A 19,286-nucleotide genomic window follows, 5' to 3' on the forward strand; every position below is an offset into this window, starting at 1 on the left:
TCTCCGACTGTCTCTTGCTGTGCAGTTGGCAATCATATAACCTCAGTTGTATATTTACATGTCTAACCTGTCATATGGTCCTTATACTGTGAATAGCAGCAAAGCAGACTCTTTTTTTCTAATCTTGGGTATCCCCTTTAAATTTTGGTCTGGTATTAAACCCTATGCCCCTGATTCATCAAGACCGGCATTTTTCACAAGTGTGAGGCTCCTGATCCATTAAGAATCCATGTGCGCCCCGCCACAATTTTACTTCAGTCAGGGACTGGATTAAGATTTGATGTGTAGCAAATACCACTGATCATCATGAGTTTGAGTGGGAATTTTCATGCCCCGTTACAACCCCCTGTCCTGTCAAACCTCTGCCCACTTGTCAGAATTGAGCGACAATGGCAAAAGCAGCAACATTTTTGCGCAGAAAAAATTGTGACTTTTCAAAGCTTTTTACACCAGATTTCTGGCAAACAAAGCTTTGATTAATTGGGGCCTACGCCTCCGCTTCATCAAGACTGGAAATTTGTACTCCAGTCTTGATGAAGTATGTGCTGGAGTGAAGAGGCACATCTTTTAACTGCTCTGCACCCAATGAGACTGGGATACATTTCTATCATAATTTACACATCTGTGGTGTGAATTGTGATGAACTTGCTCAGACATGCCCCCTTCCTGCCCAACCCTGCCCACTTTTCAGAAAGTTGTAGATAAAACAGAGAAAAGCGCTCCATGTGTGTGTTGATCAGGTCAAGAAGTATATGGCAAATAGGACAGATGTCCTCACCTGGGGCTGTTGTGCACACCAAGCACAACACTTGTAAAGGCACGGGAGCTCTTCCTGAGCTGTAGTGGCACTGACCACAAGCTCACAATGTTGATCACAAAGAGCAGAGGAAATGGGAACCAAAAAACAAAAAGCGGTATCATCCAGGCACTCCTGGTGTGTTCTTCCTGTGCCGCGCCTGCATGATTCCGCTTCTTGTATCCTTGATTCCCACTTTTCAGAAAGTTAGCAGAGCTGGCCAGGACAGGTGTAAAATGCTAAAAGTTGCTAAAAGTTGGCAAAACTATGAGTTGCCCAAAAATTTAGCAATTTCTGCTAGAAAACTGGAACAAACTGCTTCATAAATCGACCTCTTTGGTGAAGATTTACTAAGACTAAAATTTCATACACCAGACTTAAACAGAAGCCTGCTGGAGTAAGACACAACTGTGCAGTACTCAATAAATTTAAAGCATTTGTGCTGCACGTGTCTATGTGATAGCATAAATTTCTTCTATGATTTATACCAATTTTTGGTGTAAAATATGGTAAGGAATTTGGGTCAAGTTTGGTCACACCTAAAAAGTTTTAGAAACACAAGAGTGGCATATAATAAAGGCTTGTGCACAAAAATGCAACTTAAAGGGAATCTCCAAAATGATCCACCCCACATTTTTATATGGCAATGTTGCTCTCTGAAAGATAATGCCATCATTATCTTTATTAATCTTTACTGTTGCTCCGTGACTGGATAAAAATGTGTATTATTTATATTCAAAAGAAGCTTAAGTGCTCTGGGCATGATTGGAGCACTTCCATAAGTGCACAGCACCAGTAAAGGTGTTGGTGACATCATCTTTCACAGAGCAACATGACCATGAAGACAGTTTGGGGTGGATCATGCTGACAGATTCTCTTTTAGAAATTTCCTTCACAATTTTCAGATTTTTTATTTTGCAACATTTCAGGCTTGGTAAAGGAGGACTGTAATGTCCATGAAATTACTGAGAGAATGTTCAAAAAATATCTTCCGTTGTAAGGTACTGTGCAAAAGTTTTAGGCAGGTGTGGAAGAAATGATGCAAAGTAAGAAAACTTCTGAAAATAGAAATGTTAATAGTTTATTTTTTTATCAATTAACTACATTAGAACTAAATTAATTAATAAAAATAAATTTAAATCAAATCAATTTTTGGTGTGACCACCCTTTGGCTTCAAAATAGTATCAATTCTTCCAGGTACACTTTCACAAAGTCAGGGATTTTGTAGGATTATAGTCAGGGATTTTGTAGGATTATAGTCAGGTGTATGAGTAACCAATTATACCAAACAGATGATAATGATCATAATTTTTCATATGTAGATTCAAACAAAGCCATTAACTGAAACTGAAACAACTGATTAAGAGGCTTAAAAGTGGGTGAAGAACAGCCAAACTCTGGTACAAAGAAAGACAGGTTCATGTCACGGGTCACACACCATGGCAAGACAGAGCAATGCAGCAAGACACAAGGTAGTTATAGTGCATCAGCCAGGTCTCTCCCAGGCAAAGATTTCAAAGTAGACTGGGGTTTCAAGATGAGCTGTTTAAGCTTTTTACAATAAGCACTAAGAAATCAGCAATGTTAAAGTGCACACATCAGCAGTATTGTGCTCAGTAAACTACATACACTGTCAGGTGGGCGACATTACATTGATTAATATGATACTTCGGTTGATGAAATCCGTCCTGTGCTTCTTGTGTAATCTTTACTTTCAGTTTGGAGATAATGATATGCTCATGCTTTGTGGTGGCTTGGGAGGGGGGGGGGGGGGCGCTCTATCTGGTGCTCTGCTTATTATTTTAATTTCTGCCACTCTGTAACTTTTTTTGTTAGGGAGCTAAGTGGGTATTATTATTACCAGAGGTGGACATACCATTGATGCAACCACAAAGGGGCCCAAGAGCTAAGAAGGCCCACTTTTACCTTGTTTAGGAGGTCACGGCAGTCAGCTCCCAGGCCCATACTCTGGGTCTCTCTTTAAAAAGGGGTTTTAGTGTACAGTTTGTCTCGTGACACCACCTGTGGTTTCCGGTAATGGTTACCGGCGCTGCTGCAGACCTCCGGGGGGTGATGGGATGGCAGCTGGGATGTTTCTGCTCCCCACAGGCGGAGCAGGCCCCCGGGGCAGTGTATGTGCAAATGATGGTGATGCTGGGGCTTGCAGTGCCGGAGAGATTGCGCAGCAGGAGTAACTGACAGAGACAGGGGATACACTTCAGTACTTTAGTACCTTTACTGGTGCGGATGTCAGGTACGGTCCAGGGTACTCGGTAGGAAGGGTGCACTTCAGGACTTCTCCCCAGTGAGCGGGTATAAGGCTTCCTGGTCCCTGTTTCCCTCTCTATAAGCTCCTGGCCAGCCTGCAACTGGGCCTAGCTTCTGTGTCGTGCTGTTCCTTCACCTGTCGCTTGATAGTTGTACCTTTTTCTGGCAACCACTATCCCTGGACTCCAGGGCCTTTGTGGTTCCTAGTCCTGTCAAGGGTTTAGCTTCAGGTCGACCGGGGACTTGTAGTCCTCCTGGTATGCCGGTGATCCCTACTGGGTATAAAGGACCCTGTAGGCGCGGACCCGGTGTCCGGTTTGTATCTTGGGGTGAGCCTATGATGCTCCTCTGCCCCCTCAACTCCTCTCTCATCTCCTCCTCGCCGTCGGCCACACTCGGGGCCCTCAATACACAGCAGCAGACGTGCTCTCAGCGTCAGCACGCTCTCAGACTCTCTGACCTGTACCATTTTAGACCTCAGTTCACATTGCTTGGTTCTCTGACTCTGTCTGACTGACTCTCTTCTGACTCTGCCTGGCTCCACCCTCCATATATATATTCCTAACGGGCTCCCTCTGGTGGTATGAGGTGGAAGGGTGGGGGTGTTTGTATGTAATGAGGGCCTCTTGTGGAGAAATCCATCCATGCACCCTTGGTCCTGTGGTACCTGTGCACAGCAGGTTGCCACAATTACTTTCCGAGGTGCTCACAAACGGCATTAATATTTTAGGGAGCAATTTTAAAATCTAAAGAGCAAAAAAAGGGCATTATCACTATGTAGGGGCAGAGTAGTGTGCGTTATTACTATATGGGGGACTAAGACGAGCACTGTTACTGTTTCTTTACTACCCAGCAGGTGCAGTAATAGGGACACATATGGCAGCAACAGCTCAGCATTGGGGTATCAGTAGGATGAGGCATTTGTGCAGGCTGGGAATAGATGGGGACCGTGCTGGAAATGTGAGAAGTCAAAGGTGTCTTTGTTGTAGTCTCTGCAGATGAGTCTTGGCTGGAAGAAGATGTCATGTCAAACCAGGGGAGGAGTCCTGAGGAGATAATTTGCATATTCCCACTGCATTTTGGGGTAAGTGAAGAGTCTCTGCGAGCTCAAAGAACACTGGATTTTGGCTGTTGGAGCTGAAAAGAGGACATCGGTAAACCAGGGGAGGCTTTGAGGCTTTTTTTTTTTTTAACTTTTTTCACTGTTTTCAGAACATTAACAGTAAGAACATGGAAGAGTCCAGGAGCCATTTGGTGAGCTGCATATCCTGCTACATGTTCACAGACTTGCCAGTGGAAAAGCCAAACTTCACATGCCAGAAATGCAAGCTTGTGTCCCTGTTGGAGGAAAAGTTGCGAAATCTAGAAGAGAGGTTAACTACCTTGAAAATCATTAAGGAAGGTGAAGAGTTCTTAGACAGGGCAGAATTATCTCTTCATGATTCAGAAAGAGAAGAAATTCGAACTGCACCTGATGAAACAGAGGAATGGAAGCATGTGACCCACAGAAGCAGGAGGATCGAGAGGCAGTCAGCACCCATACTGCTCAGGAACCAGTACCAGGCTCTCACGCAGGAGAACCGTGAAGAAATACAGCAAGATAAGACTTTGCCAGCAATGAATAACCTTGTAAGCCCTCAGAATCCTCCTGGATGGAGAAAGAAGAATGTTGTGAAGAAAAAACGGAGAGTGGTGGTCATGGGGGATTCCCTGTTAAGAGGAACAGAGGCCGCTATCTGCAGACCAGACATAACCTCAAGAGAAATGTGCTGTCTTCCAGGAGCAAAAATTAAAGATGTGTCTGACAGGATATCAAGACTCTTCAGACCTACAGATCACTACCCATTCCTGCTAATACATGTGGGGACAAATGACACCGCAAGAAAGGACCTGGAAACCATCTGCAGTGACTTTGAAGACTTAGGCAAGAAAGTGAAAGAATTGGGAGCGCAGGTGGTCTTCTCATCCATCCTCCCAGTGGATGGCCATGGAACAATGAGGTGGAATAAGATTCTACAGGTGAACAACTGGCTACGTCGATGGTGCCGTCAACAAGGATTTGGATTTCTGGATCACGGAATGAATTACCTATACGATGGACTACTTGCTAGAGATGGGGTGCACCTTACGAAGACTGGAAAACATGTATTTGGAAGTCGCCTTGCTACACTCATCAGAAGAGCTTTAAACTAGAACAATGTGGGAAGGGAAGCAAAAGGCCAGAAAAAGCCATACAGCTGACAAATACTATTGAGATCTCTGCTACTGGAAGTGGAAAGGAAGAACAAAGACAAAACAATTTAAATAATAAAAATATGGGAGGAAGAGAAACCAATCACAAACTAAAATGTTTTTATACAAATGCACAAAGCATGGGCAACAAACAAGGAGAATTGGAACTACTAATGCAGGAAAAGGAATATGATGTCATTGGAATCACTGAAACTTGGTGGGACGATACACATGATTGGAATAAAAGGCTAAAAGGATACAACTTATTTGCAAGAAACAGACTTGATAAACGAGGAGGAGGTGTCGCATTGTATGTTAGAAAAGCGTATATCTGCACAGAGATTGAAGCTTCAGAGACTGGGAGTTCTGTGGTAACTGTTTGGGTAAGAATACAAGGAGAGAACAACGGAAAGGACACCATTGTAGGCATTTACTACAGGCCACCTGGGCAAGCTGAAGATATGGATGAACTCTTTATGTATCAAATGACCAAGTTCTCCAAAAAATATGACGTAGTGGTCATGGGAGATTTCAACTATCCAGACATTTGTTGGGAATCTCTCTCAAGTAAAACTAACAGGTCAAGCAAATTCTTATCCTCTCTTGCTGACAACTTTATCTTCCAAAAGGTAGGGGAGAAAACAAGGGGATCTGCTGCTTTGGATCTAATCCTTATAAACAGGGAGGAAATGGTTGAGGAGGTAAAGGTGGCTGGGACCCTAGGAGGCAGCGATCATGCTATTATAGAATTTTGGATAACTAGAGGAGGAAGACATGTGAAGACTCAAACTTCAAGGTTAGATTTTAGAAAGGCAGATTTTAAGAGACTCAGAAAGAGAATAGGAGGGATCCAATGGCTGAATGTCCTTAAGGACAAAAATGTCCAGGAAGGATGGGAAATTTTTAAAAATGAGATTCTCAAAGCACAATCGTTAACAATCCCGAAAAGTAGGAAGAATGGGAAGCATTTAAGGAAACCAGGATGGATGAACACAGAACTTAAACACATGCTAAAAAGAAACAAAGAAATGTTTATTAAATGGAAAGAGGGAGGCATATCTGAAGAAGATTATAATGCAGTCTGCAGATCCTGTAGGGCACGTATCAGGATAGCTAAAGCTGACAATGAATTAAGGCTTGCAAGAGATGTCAAAAGCAATAAAAAAGGATTTTGGGGGTATGTCAAAAGTAAAAGAAAAGTCAAAGATGCTATAGGATTTTTACAGGATGAAAATGGAGAAATGGTAAGAGAGGATGTTGAGAAGGCCGAACTTTTTAATTCCTATTTTGCATCTGTTTTCTCTCAGAAAAAAAATGTAACATCAACTGATCTTCACTGTCCTTTTAAAGGAATAGAGGAATCCAAGTTATCTGTAAACAGAAAGATTGTGAGGGAATATTTAGCTAATATAAATGAGTTCAAGTCTCCAGGTCCAGATGAATTACACCCCAGAGTACTGAAGGAGATCGTAGAAGAAATTTTAGAACCACTCTCCATAATCTTTGAAAATTCTTGGAGAACAGGAGAAGTCCCAGAAGACTGGAGAAGAGCAAATGTTGTTCCTATCTTCAAAAAGGGGAAGAAGGTGGACCCAGGGAACTATAGGCCGGTGAGTCTGACTTCTATACCAGGAAAGATCTTTGAACAAATTATTAAACAACATGTATGTAAGTACATGGATAAGAATGAAGTGATTAACCAGAGTCAGCATGGGTTTGTAACTAACAAGTCATGTCAGACTAACTTAATTTCCTTCTATGACAGAATCACTGACTGGGTGGATCAGGGAAATGCTGTAGATATAGTATATCTTGACTTCAGCAAAGCATTTGACAAAGTATCTCACACCATCCTTATTGAAAAAATGACCAAGTATGCAATGGACCAGGCAACTGTTAGGTGGATTCATAACTGGCTTAGTGATCGGACTCAAAGGGTGGTTGTAAATGGTTTCACATCCAGCTGGATGAATGTTTCAAGTGGGGTACCGCAGGGCTCCGTCCTGGGACCTGTATTGTTCAACATCTTTATCAATGATTTAGATGAAGGAATTGAGGGTAAACTGATTAAATTTGCTGATGACACAAAGCTAGGAGGGATAGCTAATACTAGAGAAGAGAGAGAGAGGATTCAAAAAGACCTAAATAAACTGGAGCAGTGGGCAGCAACCAACAGAATGGTTTTTAACAGGGAAAAATGCAAAGTACTACATCTGGGCAATAAAAATGAAAAAAGCATATACAGAATGGGAGGAATAGAGCTAAGCAACAGTACATGTGAAAGAGACTTAGGTATACTAATAGATCATAGACTGAACATGAGTCAACAGTGTGATGCAGCAGCAAAAAAGGCAAATACAATTCTGGGATGTATTAACAGAAGCATACAGTCTAGATCACGTGAAGTCATTATCGGTCTTTACTCCTCTTTGGTCAGAACTCATCTGGAATACTGTGTACAGTTTTGGGCACCACATTTTAAAAAAGACATAGACAAACTGGAGCAAGTTCAGAGAAGAGCGACCAGAATGGTGACTGGTCTGCAAACCATGTCCTATGAGGAACGGTTGCAGGATTTGGGAATGTTTAGCTTGCAAAAAAGAAGACTGAGAGGAGACTTAATAGCTGTCTACAAATATGTCAAGGGCTGTCACATTGTAGAAGGATCATCTTTATTCTCATTTGCACAAGGAAAGACTAGAAGCAATGGGATGAAACTAAATGGGAGGAGACACAGATTAGATATTAGAAAAAACTTTTTGACAGTTAGGGTGATTAATGAGTGGAACAGGCTGCCACGAGAGGTGGTGAGTTCCCCTTCAATGGACGTCTTCAAACAGAGGCTGGACAGACATCTGTCTGAGATGATTTAGTGAATCCTGCTTTGAGCAGGGGGTTGGACCAGATGACCCAGGAGGTCCCTTCCAACTCTACCATTCTATGATTCTATGATTCTATGATTCTATGTAAGTCTGGACAAGATGGAAAAGACAGGAAAAGTGAACAGCTTCATAAGAAAGAACGTGAACTGTAGGTCCCTATCTGAAACTGTTCTGTAATCACTTATATGGTCTACAAGACTGATATCTACCACTATATATTAACTGTTTGGGGGGTAATATTGGTCTTGGTCTTTGTATAGTGAATTTTATTCAGTAACAGCATGGTTATCTGCTGAGGCTCCCCCACTATAATTGGGGAGTGCCTCTGCATTTGAAAACATGGTTTGACACCATGTCAAATTTGAAGAGCCCCTGACATGCGAAAACAGCAGAAACAAGTGACCCCATTTTGGAAACTACACCTTTTGAGGAATTTATATAACGGTATAGTGAGCATTTTTATCCCTCAGGCGATTCACAGAATTGTATAACATTGGGTTGAGTCAATGAAAAATTACCATTTTTCCCACAAAAAAGTTGCTTTGGCCCCAAGTTTTTAATTTTCAAAAGATATAATAGAAGAAAATGAACAGTACAATTTGTTATGCAATTTTTCTCCTGAGTACAGTATATATATCCCATATGTGGTCAAAAACTACTTTTGAGGCACAGTGCAAAGCTCAGAAGGGAAGAAGCGGCATATTGGAGTTCAGCTTTTGCTAGAATAGTTTAGAGGGTGCCAGGTCACATTGGCAGAGCCCCCCTGAGGTGACAGAACAGCGTAACCCCCCATAAGTGACCCTATTTTACAAACTACACCTCCAATGAATTCATCTAGGGGTGCAAGGAGCATGTTAACACCACATGTGCCTCACAGAATTTATACCATTGGGCGTTAAAGAAAGAATAATTACATTTTTGTAGCATCGGCGTCTCTGCCTCCTGACAGGCAGAGATGCCGTCCCCCTTACCGCCGCGCTCCTGGGCCGGCGTCTTCTGGCTCTCCTGCTGCTGCCGGCGTGCGCAGCTTCCCGGGAACTGTGCTTAGGGCGTGCGCGCGCTCCCTCCCTCTTAAAGGGGCCGTGCGCGTCGTCCTAAGGAGTCCCCGGCCAATGGCTGGAAGACTTCTCATATAAAAGGCACCTCCTCCAAAATGGAGGTGCCCGTGCAAGGTTGTAGCTCTGTGTACTTACTCTGCTTCAGCCCTCAGGTCCCGCTGCTAGCCTGACTACCAGTCCAGTCCGCCAGCCTGACTACCAGTCCAGTCCGCCAGCCTGACTACCAGTCCAGCCCGACAGTCTGCTCACAGCCCAGCCCGCCAGTCTGTCTATGAGCTTGGCCAGTCCGCTTATCCGGAGCCTTTACCTGCTACCTGTCTCCCCCAGCCTTGTACACTCTCCAGCCCGGTCTGCCTACGGTCCAAACCCGCCAGTCTGTCTATGGGCCAGGCTAGCCTGCCTACCCGGAGAACGTACCAGTTACCTGCCGTGCCTACCAGCCAGCCTACCTGGAGGCTCCTGCTTGTTACCTGCCGTGCCTACCAGCCTGCCTACCTGGAGGCTCCTGCCAGTTACCCGTGGTGTCTGCCAGTCCGTCTACCCAGATCACCCGTCAGCCTGCCTGCCGTGCTCATCTGCTGTACCGGTCAGTCCCTGCCTTCTGACCCATGGGAGTCACCTGCTCTCATACAAGGACTGGCCCAGAGTAGCACCTGGTCCCTCTGCTCGGTCCTTCCCTGGTTCACGGAGTCGATTGAGCCGCCGTGCGACCTTGGTCAGTCCGAGTTGATACTAGTTACGCCCCTCTGGTCCCTCCTTGCACCGCAGCACAGAGGTTCCACCACCCGGATCCGTAAAAGTTTGCACGGGCCATGGAACCCGGTGGCCCCCAGGCTCCTTCACTTGCTGACCTGTACCAGGAGGTTTCTCGTCAGAGATCCCAACAGGAAACCATCCTGACCTACCTGCGGTCTGTCACCTCCCACCTGGACACGCTGTCCGTCCCACCTGTGTCCGCCTCGAGCCGAGCGGCACCCGCTCCGGCGATGCCTCAGCCCACTGGTGCCATGGCATCCAGCTCTGGACCCCGGCTCTCTGTGCCTCCTCGTTTTTGGGGTGACCCCATCTTATGTTGGGGTTTTCTGAACCAGTGCACCCTGCACTTTGAACTCCTGGCACATAAGTTTCCCTCCGACCGGGCCAAGGTGACGTTCATCATGTCTCACCTCACCGGGGAAGCATTGGCATGGCTAAACCCTTTATGGGAGAGAGAGGATCCCCTGGTGTCCGATCTTCCGGCTTTCCTCACTGCCTTTCGGAAGGTCTTCGATGAGCCCGGACGAAGGACTTCTACTGCCTCCTCATTGCTCCTTCTCCGCCAAGGGAGTTTCACCGTGGGCCAGCATGCCATACAGTTCCGTACCCTCGCATCTGAGCTTGCCTGGAACAACGAGGCTCTGGTGTCCACCTTCTGGGTCTTTCCGGACGGATCAAGGACGAGCTAGCCGGCCGGGACATTCCTACCACCCTGGATGACCTGGTGTCACTAGCTACCGGGATTGACATCCATTTCCTGAAACGAGCTAGGGAGACTACCTGGGAGAGAAGATTTCCTCGTCTTGCTCCTGTTTTCCAGAAACCTGCCTCCCAACCAGCAACTCCCCGGGCACGCTCGCCCGAACCCATGCAGATCGACCAGACCAAGATGGTCAAGTCTCGCCAAGAAACACGTCGAGCCGAGGGGAGCTGTTTCTACTGTGGTTGTAAGGAGCATCTGATCCGTTCCTGTCCGGTGAAGCCGGGAAACTCCAGTGTCTAGGACCGCTCAGAGAGGTCGTCCTAGGCAAGAGTAAATCCTCTCCATCCTTGACTCTATCCGTTTATATTTCCTGGGGAGAGACCCGCTTCTTTTAAACCGCCCACCTGGATTCCGGAGCCGCTGCGAATCTCATTTCTCAGTCCCTTGTGGAGAAGTATCAGATTCCCCCCAAACGTCTGGCTGAACCATTGGCAGTCGCTTCCGTGGATGGAAGACTCCTTCCGGTGACCATCTTGCTCGTCACAGAGCCTGTAACCCTTCAGGTGGGAATTCTGCACTCGGAGAGGATCTCCAACCATGTGCTATCCGGACTCTCTCACTCCCTTTTGCTAGGTCTACCCTGGCAACAGAGACATGAACCCGTTCTGAATTGGCGATCCGGTGAGGTTGGGGGCAGGATTGCCATGAGACCTGCCTGGTCCCGGTTCACCCGGCTCGACCTCCGTCTACTCTGGCTAATTTACCAGGTCTACCGGCACCTTACTGTCCTATGCATATGTCTTCGACAAGAAGGAAGCAGAGACACTGCCACCTCATAGGACATATGATTGCCCTATCGACCTGGTACCCGGTGCCTCTCCACCCCGTGGGCGTATCTACCCCTTGTCGCTGGCCGAAACCCGGGCCATGTCTGAGTATATTGAAGAAAATCTGGCTGGGGGATTCATCCAGAAATCTACCTCCCCGGCTGGAGCAGGATTCTTCTTCGTAAAAAAGAAAGACGGTTCACTACACCCCTGCATCGATTATAGAGGACTCAACCAGATTACCATCAAAAACAAATACCCCCTGCCACTCATCTCAGAGCTGTTCGACCGCCTTAAAGGCGCAAAGATCTTCACCAAGCTCGATCTTCGTGGGGAGTATAACTTGGTCCAGATCCGCCAAGGAGACGAGTGGAAGACGGCATTCAATACCCGGGACGGCCACTATGAATACCGTGTGATGCCGTTCGGCCTCTGTAATGCTCCAGCTATCTTCCAAGAACTAGTTAACGACATCTTCTGTGACCTCTTATACAGTGGTGGCCAAAAGTATTGGCACCCCTGCAATTCTGTCAGATAATACTCAGTTTCTTCCTGAAAATGATTGCAATCACAAATTCTTTGGTATTATTATCTTCATTTAATTTGTCTTCAATGAAAAAACACAAAAATAATTGTCCTAAAGCCAAATTGGATACAATTCCACACCAAACCTAAAAAAGGGGGTGGACAAAAGTATTGGCACTGTTTGAAAAATCATGTGATGCTTCTCTAATTCGTGTAATTAACAGCACCTGTAACTTACCTGTGGCACTTAACAGGTGTTGGCAATAACTAAATCACACTTGCAGCCAGTTAACATGGATTAAAGTTGATTCAACCTCTGTCCTGTGTCCTTGTGTGTACCACATTGAGCATGGAGAAAAGAAAGAAGACCAAAGAACTGTCTGAGGACTGGAGAAACCAAATTGTGAGGAAGCATAAGCAATCTCAGGACTATATGTCCATCTCCAAAGACCTGAATGTTCCTGTGTCTTCCGTGCGCAGTGTCATCAAGAAGTTTAAAGCCCATGGCACTGTGGCTAACCGCCCTAGATGTGGACGGAAAAGAAAAATTGACGAGAGATTTCAACGCAAGATTGTGCGGATGGTGGATAAAGAACCTCGACTAACATCCCAACAAGTTCAAGCTGCACTGCAGTCCGAGGGTACAACAGTGTCAACCCGTACTATCCGTCGGTGTCTGAATGAAAAGGGACTGTATGGTAGGATACCCAGGAAGACCCCACTTCTTACCCCGAGACATAAAAAAGCCAGGCTGGAGTTTGCCAAAACTTACCTGAGAAAGCCTAAAACGTTTTGGAAGAATGTTCTCTGGTCAGATGAGACAAAAGTAGAGCTTTTTGGGAAAAAGCATCAACATAGAGTGTACATGAAAAAAAAAGAGGCATTCAAAGAAAAGAACACGGTCCCTACAGTCAAACATGGCGGAGGTTCCCTGATGTTTTGGGGTTGCTTTGCTGCCTCTGGCACTGGACAGCTTGACCGTGTGCATGGCATTATGAAGTCTGAAGACTACCAACAAATTTTGCAGCATAATGTAGGGCCCAGTGTGAGAAATCTTGGTCTCCCTCAGAGGTCATGGGTCTTCCAGCAGGACAATGACCCAACACACACTTCCAAAAGCACTATAAAATGGTTTGAGAGAAAGCACTGGAGACTTCTATGGTGGCCAGCAATGAGTCCAGACCTGAATCCCATAGAACACCTGTGGAGAGATCTCAAAATGGCAGTTTGGAGAAGGCACCCTTCAAATATTAGGGACCTGGAGCAGTTTGCCAAAGAAGAATGGTCTAAAATTCCAGCAGAGCATTGTAAGAAACTCATTGATGGTTACCGGAATCGGTTGTTCGCAGTTATTTTGGCTAAAGGTTGTGCAATCAAGTATTAGGCTGAGGGTGCCAATACTTTTGTCTGGCCCATTTTTGGAGTTTTGTGTGAAATGATCAATGATTTGATTTTTGCTTCATTCTCTTTTGTGTTTTTTCCTTGCAAGCAAATTAAATGAAGATAATAATACCAAAGAATTTGTGATTGCAATCATTTTCAGGAAGAAACTGAGTATTATCTGACAGAAATGCAGGGGTGCCAATACTTTTGGCCACCACTGTATTCATGCGTGGTGTTGTACCTGGACGACATCTTGGTCTTCTCTCCAGATGTACCCACACACCGGAGGGATGTTCGTCAGGTCCTGCTTAGGCTAGGCAGAATCGCCTATACACAAAATTTGAGAAATGCCTCTTCGAGCAGACCTCTCTTCCGCTCCTGGGCTATATTATTTGTAAGAGTGGTCTACGGATGGACCCCGAGAAGGTCTCTGCCGTCGAAAGTTGCCTCGACCGGAGGGGTTGAAGGCGATTCAGCGATTCCTGGGCTTCGGTAACTATTACCGTCTCTTCATCCCACATTTCTCTTCCCGGACTGCACCCATCTCTGCGCTCACCCGTAAGGGAGCAAATCCTAAGGAATGGACGTCCGAAGCGAAGGAGGCCTTCCTCTCCTTAAAACAAGCCTTCTCTTCTGCCCCGGTGCTGCACCGTCCGGATTGCAACAAACAGTTCTTTCTGGAGGTTGATGCTTCCTCTTCCGGAGCTGGAGCGGTGCTCACCCAGAAATCTCCGTCCGGGAGAATGGTAACCTGTGGCTTCTTCTCCAAGCTCTTCTCCTCGTCCGAGCACAACTACTCCATAGGAGACCAAGAACTGCTAGCCATCAAATTGGCACTAGAGGAGTGGCGTTACCTGCTAGAGGAGGCTCTGCACCCGGTGGTCATCTACACTGACCACAAAAACCTGGCATATCTACAAAATGCCCAAAGACTCAATCCGCGTCAGGTCCGGACTTTACCCTACATTACCGCCATGTGGACAAGAACGTTAAAGCTGACGCTTTGTCCTGATCCTTCCTGTCCTCCGATCAAGAGGAGGAGCCTATGCATATCATCGATCCCTCCAAAGTGATGAATGTGGCTCCGTTGGACCTGTCTCATCTCCCACCCGGTAAGACGTTTGTAGCGGTTCCGGATCGTAAGAAGGTTCTTCAGTGGGGTCATTAATCTAAACTAGCTGGCCATGCTGGCCAGAGGAAGACCTTCTTGCTCATTACCTGGCATTACTGGTGGCCTTCCTTGCGCACGGATGTTGTAGACTTCGTCACGGCCTGTTCATCCTGTGCCCGCAACAAGTTCCCAGACATCTTCCAGCCGGCCGTCTCCTACCTCTTCCCGTACTTGCTGCCCCGTGGACTTTATTACTGATCTCCCTGTTTCTGCTGGTTGTACTGTCATTTGGGTGGTCGCTGACCGCTTTTCTAAAATGGCCCACTTCATCCCTCTGCCTGGTCTCCCATCTGCATCTGTGCTGGCTAAGGACTTCATCCATCACATCTTTCGTCTCCACGGCCTACCCCTCCACATTGTGTCTGATCGAGGGGTCCAGTTCACTTCGCGCTTCTGGAGAGCTACGTGTAAGCTGATGGATGTCTCCCTGGATTTCTCCTCTACTTATCATCCTCAGTCCAATGGCCAGGTGCAACGTATCAACCAGATCCTTACCAGCTTCCTCCGGCACTTTGTCAACGCTCACCATACCGATTAGATAGAGCTCCTCCCATGGGCCAAGTTCTCCTATAACAACCATGAGAGTGAATCTTCTTCCAAGTCCCTGTTCTTTGTGGTCTACGGTCAACACCCCCGGATTCCGTTTCCCGCGGAGTCTCTGGTCAGCGAATTTTCCACCATTTGGGAGGACACTAGATCCGCACTTCTTCAATCCTCTGAGCGGATGAGGAGACATGCCAACAAGAGACATCTGGACCCACCTCAATTCCGTCCGGGAGACAAGGTTTGGCTCTCCTCCAAACATGTTCGTCTCAAAATACCCTCCTATAAGTTGGGTCCACGGTTCATCGGTCCATTTGAAGTACTCAAGCAAATCAATCTAGTGGCCTACAAGTTAAAACTTACGGATTCCCAACTCCTTCCACGTATCTCTCCTCAAACCAGTTGTTCTTAATTCTTTTTCCGACGATCCAGGTAACTCCCCAGCTCCGGTCTCCGCTGAGGACTTCTATGAGGTAGAGAATATTCTGGCCACCAAGAGGGTAAGAGGAAAAGCCTTTTTCCTTGTGGATTGGAAGGGGTTTGGCCCAGAGGAGAGAACTTGGGAACCCAGGGAGAACATCCACGCCACGCTTCCTCTTAAGTACACTCTCCAGCCCGACGGTCTGCCTACGGTCCAAACCCGCCAGTCTGTCTATGGGCCAGGCTAGCCTGCCTACCCGGAGAACGTACCAGTTACCTGCCGTGCCTACCAGCCAGCCTACCTGGAGGCTCCTGCTTGTTACCTGCTGTGCCTACCAGCATGCCTACCTGGAGGCTCCTGCCAGTTACCCGTGGTGTCTGCCAGTCCGTCTACCCGGATCACCCGTCAGCCTGCCTGCTGTGCTCATCTGCTGTATCGGTCAGTCCCTGCCTTCTGACCCGTGAGAGTCACCTGCTCTCATACAAGGACTGGCCCAGAGTAACACCTGGTCCCTCTGCTCGGTCCTTCCCTGGTTCACGGAGTCGATTGAGCCACCGTGCGACCTTGGTCAGTCCGGGTTGATACCTAGTTACGCCCCTCTGGTCCCTCCTTGCACCGCAGCACAGAGGTTCCACCACCCGAATCCGTAACAATTTTTACCACTAAAATGTTGTTTAACCCCAAATTTCTAATTTTTATAAGGGCTAATACGAAAAAATGGACTTCACAGTTTGTTGTGCAAATTCTGCTGAGTGTGCCAATACCCTACATGTAATCGGGAACTACTTTCAGGCTCAATGGAAAGCCCAGAAAGGAAGGAGCGCCATATTACAGTGCAGATTTTACTGTTATGGTTTGCTTATGCCATGATGACCCATTGGAAGAGCCCCTGAGGAGCAAGAACAGCAGAACACCCCATAACTGACCCTATTTCTAAATTATACCTCACAATGAATTCATCTATGAGTGCAGTGATCATATTGACACCACAGATGTGTCACATAATTTTATACCATTGGTCAGTGAAAAGAAAATAATTAAATTTTTACCCCCCAAAAAATTGTTTTAGCCCCAGGTTTTACATTTTCACAAGGGTAAAAATGGAACCAAAATTGGCTATACAATTTCTGCTGAATGAAAAAATGTGGCTGTACAGTACTGCTTAGCCACACGGCGAGACTCGGGTGGGAATGAGCGCTATTTGACTCTTGAAGCACAGATTTTCCTAGAATAGTTTGCAGACTCCATATACAGAGGCCCTAAGTGCTAGAAGAGCCATATCCCCCCTCAGGTGACCCCATTCTGAAAATTACACCCCTCTGGGAATTTATCTACAGGTGTAGTGATGATTTGGACTCCATGGGTGTTGTCCGGAAACAAGCAGCAATGGATTTTGCTAAATGAATATTGCAAATCTTCAGATAAGTACATTGTAGTCCCCATTATGTTGTAGTGCCCGGTACATTGTAGTGCCCTATACATTACGCACAGTTTGTGTTTCTGGAGACATGCATCCATAAATTAAGCGGGCTCTCATTGCTACAGATATGCCAAATATGTGGAAGCTAAATGTGGTTTAGGCATTTGGATTTGGGAGCGCAAAATTAGCTTGATTTCTTTTGAGGGGCAAGGAGCAATAGTCCTTGTCCATAGCATTTGAGCTACCAGTAATGTGGAAGCCCCCTATATTTCCATTGACAGATGATGGACCTGAGTGGGGACTCGCTTTTTTTATGGATTGGCTTGAAGCTTTTATTGGGAACATTTTACATAACATTTTGGATCACATTTATCCAGCGCTCTACACTGAGCATTTATTTCAGGGTTTCCATCTAAATCTCCGAATGACGTGATTCAGATGAAACCCCCGATCCATTCACTATAATGAGGCAGCAAAGTTACTCTGGACTCCGTCTGGCCTCTGCGGTGTTCTTCTTTTCAGAAGTGAATAAAACTGCGGTCAACCATGCTTTTATGAACACTGAAAAAGACGGACACCGCTGGATCTTAGGCCAGACGGCATCCACAGTGTCTTCATCTGCCCTATAGGGAATCTTCTGCCGGGGTTCCGTCTGAATCACATATTTCAGAGATTTGCATAGAAACCCCGGTGTAAGCGCTCAGCGCAGAGTGCAGGATAAATGTGAGCCAAGCCATACTGCGATCTTTGGGAGGCAGTAGAAACAAATGAACAGCAGGTGAACAATTGGTTTTATTTATTTTTTTACGCTGTTCCTCATGCGGTATCAGTGATTACACGACTTTATTCTTTGGGTCAGTGCGATTACAGCGATACCAGATTTATACGTTTTTGCATCGCCATATTTTGAGAGCTATAATTTTTCAATTTTTCTGTTGACAGTGATGTGAGGGCTTGTTGTTTTGTAGGACGAGTTTATATTTTTATTGGTACCATTTTCGGGTATACAGCATTTTTTGATCGCTTTCTATTCTGATTTTTGGGAGACAGGAATTGTTTGTTTTTTTTTTTATGCCGCCCACCGTGTGGTATAACAGATAAGACAGATTTATTCTTCAAGTCAGTACGATTACAGTGATAACACATTTATATAATTTTTTATGTTTTGCCGCTTTTTCACAATTAAAACTATTTTATAGAAAAAACAATTGTTTTTGCATCGCTCTATTCTGAGAGCTATAGCTTTTTTATTTCTCTATATACGGAGCTGTATGGCAGCTTGTTTTTTGAGGGACAACATGGCGTTTTCAGTGATAGCAGTTTTATTTACATTTCTCTTTTTCATAGCATGTTATTCCACTTTTTGTTTGGCGACATTATGAGAAAGCATAGTTTTTTGCCATTTTTTTCTTTGCCTTTATACTGAAGATAGTACTTAATGACATTGGCTGTATGTTTAGAGACATTGACCTGTTGCAGAATAAATTTGAATCCAATCAGATACCTCCCTGAGGACACCAAGAAATGGGCAATGTTGATGACCATATCAATGGTCGGCCAAAGAAACAGTGCAGCAGATGAAAGACATCATTCTTACTTCCTTTTAAAATCGGAAGATGTCCCCCAGTACTATCAAATAATTACTGGCAGCAACAATTGGGACCCAACTATACCCATCACCCATCTACTGTTCGAAGAAGTCTGGCCAGAAGTGGCCTTCATGGAAGAATTGCAGCCAAATACCATACATTAAACATAGAAACAAGGCTAAGTGACTCAAATATGCCCCAAAACATAGGGAGTTCAGAAAAATGGCATCAGGCGCTCTGAACCGATGAGTTAAAATTTGAAATATTTGGCTGTAGCACAAGGCAGTTTGTTCACCAGAGAGCTGGACAGCGGTACAATAATGAGTTTCTGCAGGCAACAGTGAAGCATAGCAATAGACAACAAATGGAAGTCAGCTCACCCTCCACGGATTTCACAGTGTCGAAGCCAGGAACAACGTGTGGTCACACATGGAATCAATGCAAAAAAAAAAGTGAAGAATTCCAGCTCCAAAAAGTTATATTATTTTTTAACTTCTTTTTTAACAGTGAAGCATGCTGGAGGTTCCTTGCAAATTTGAGACTGCATTTCAGCAAATGGAGTTTGGGATTTTGTCAAGATTAATGGTGTCCTCAATGATGACAAATACAGTCAGATACTTATCCATCATGCAGTACTATCAGGGAGGCATATTGGCTCCAAATTTATTCTACAGCAGGAAAAATACCCCAAAATGCAACTAATTTAATTAA

The sequence above is a fragment of the Phyllobates terribilis genome, unplaced genomic scaffold, assembly GCF_046119375.1.
Source record: "Phyllobates terribilis strain yellow unplaced genomic scaffold, ASM4611937v1 Scaffold_11__3_contigs__length_659146591, whole genome shotgun sequence".
NCBI lineage: Eukaryota > Metazoa > Chordata > Amphibia > Anura > Dendrobatidae > Phyllobates > Phyllobates terribilis.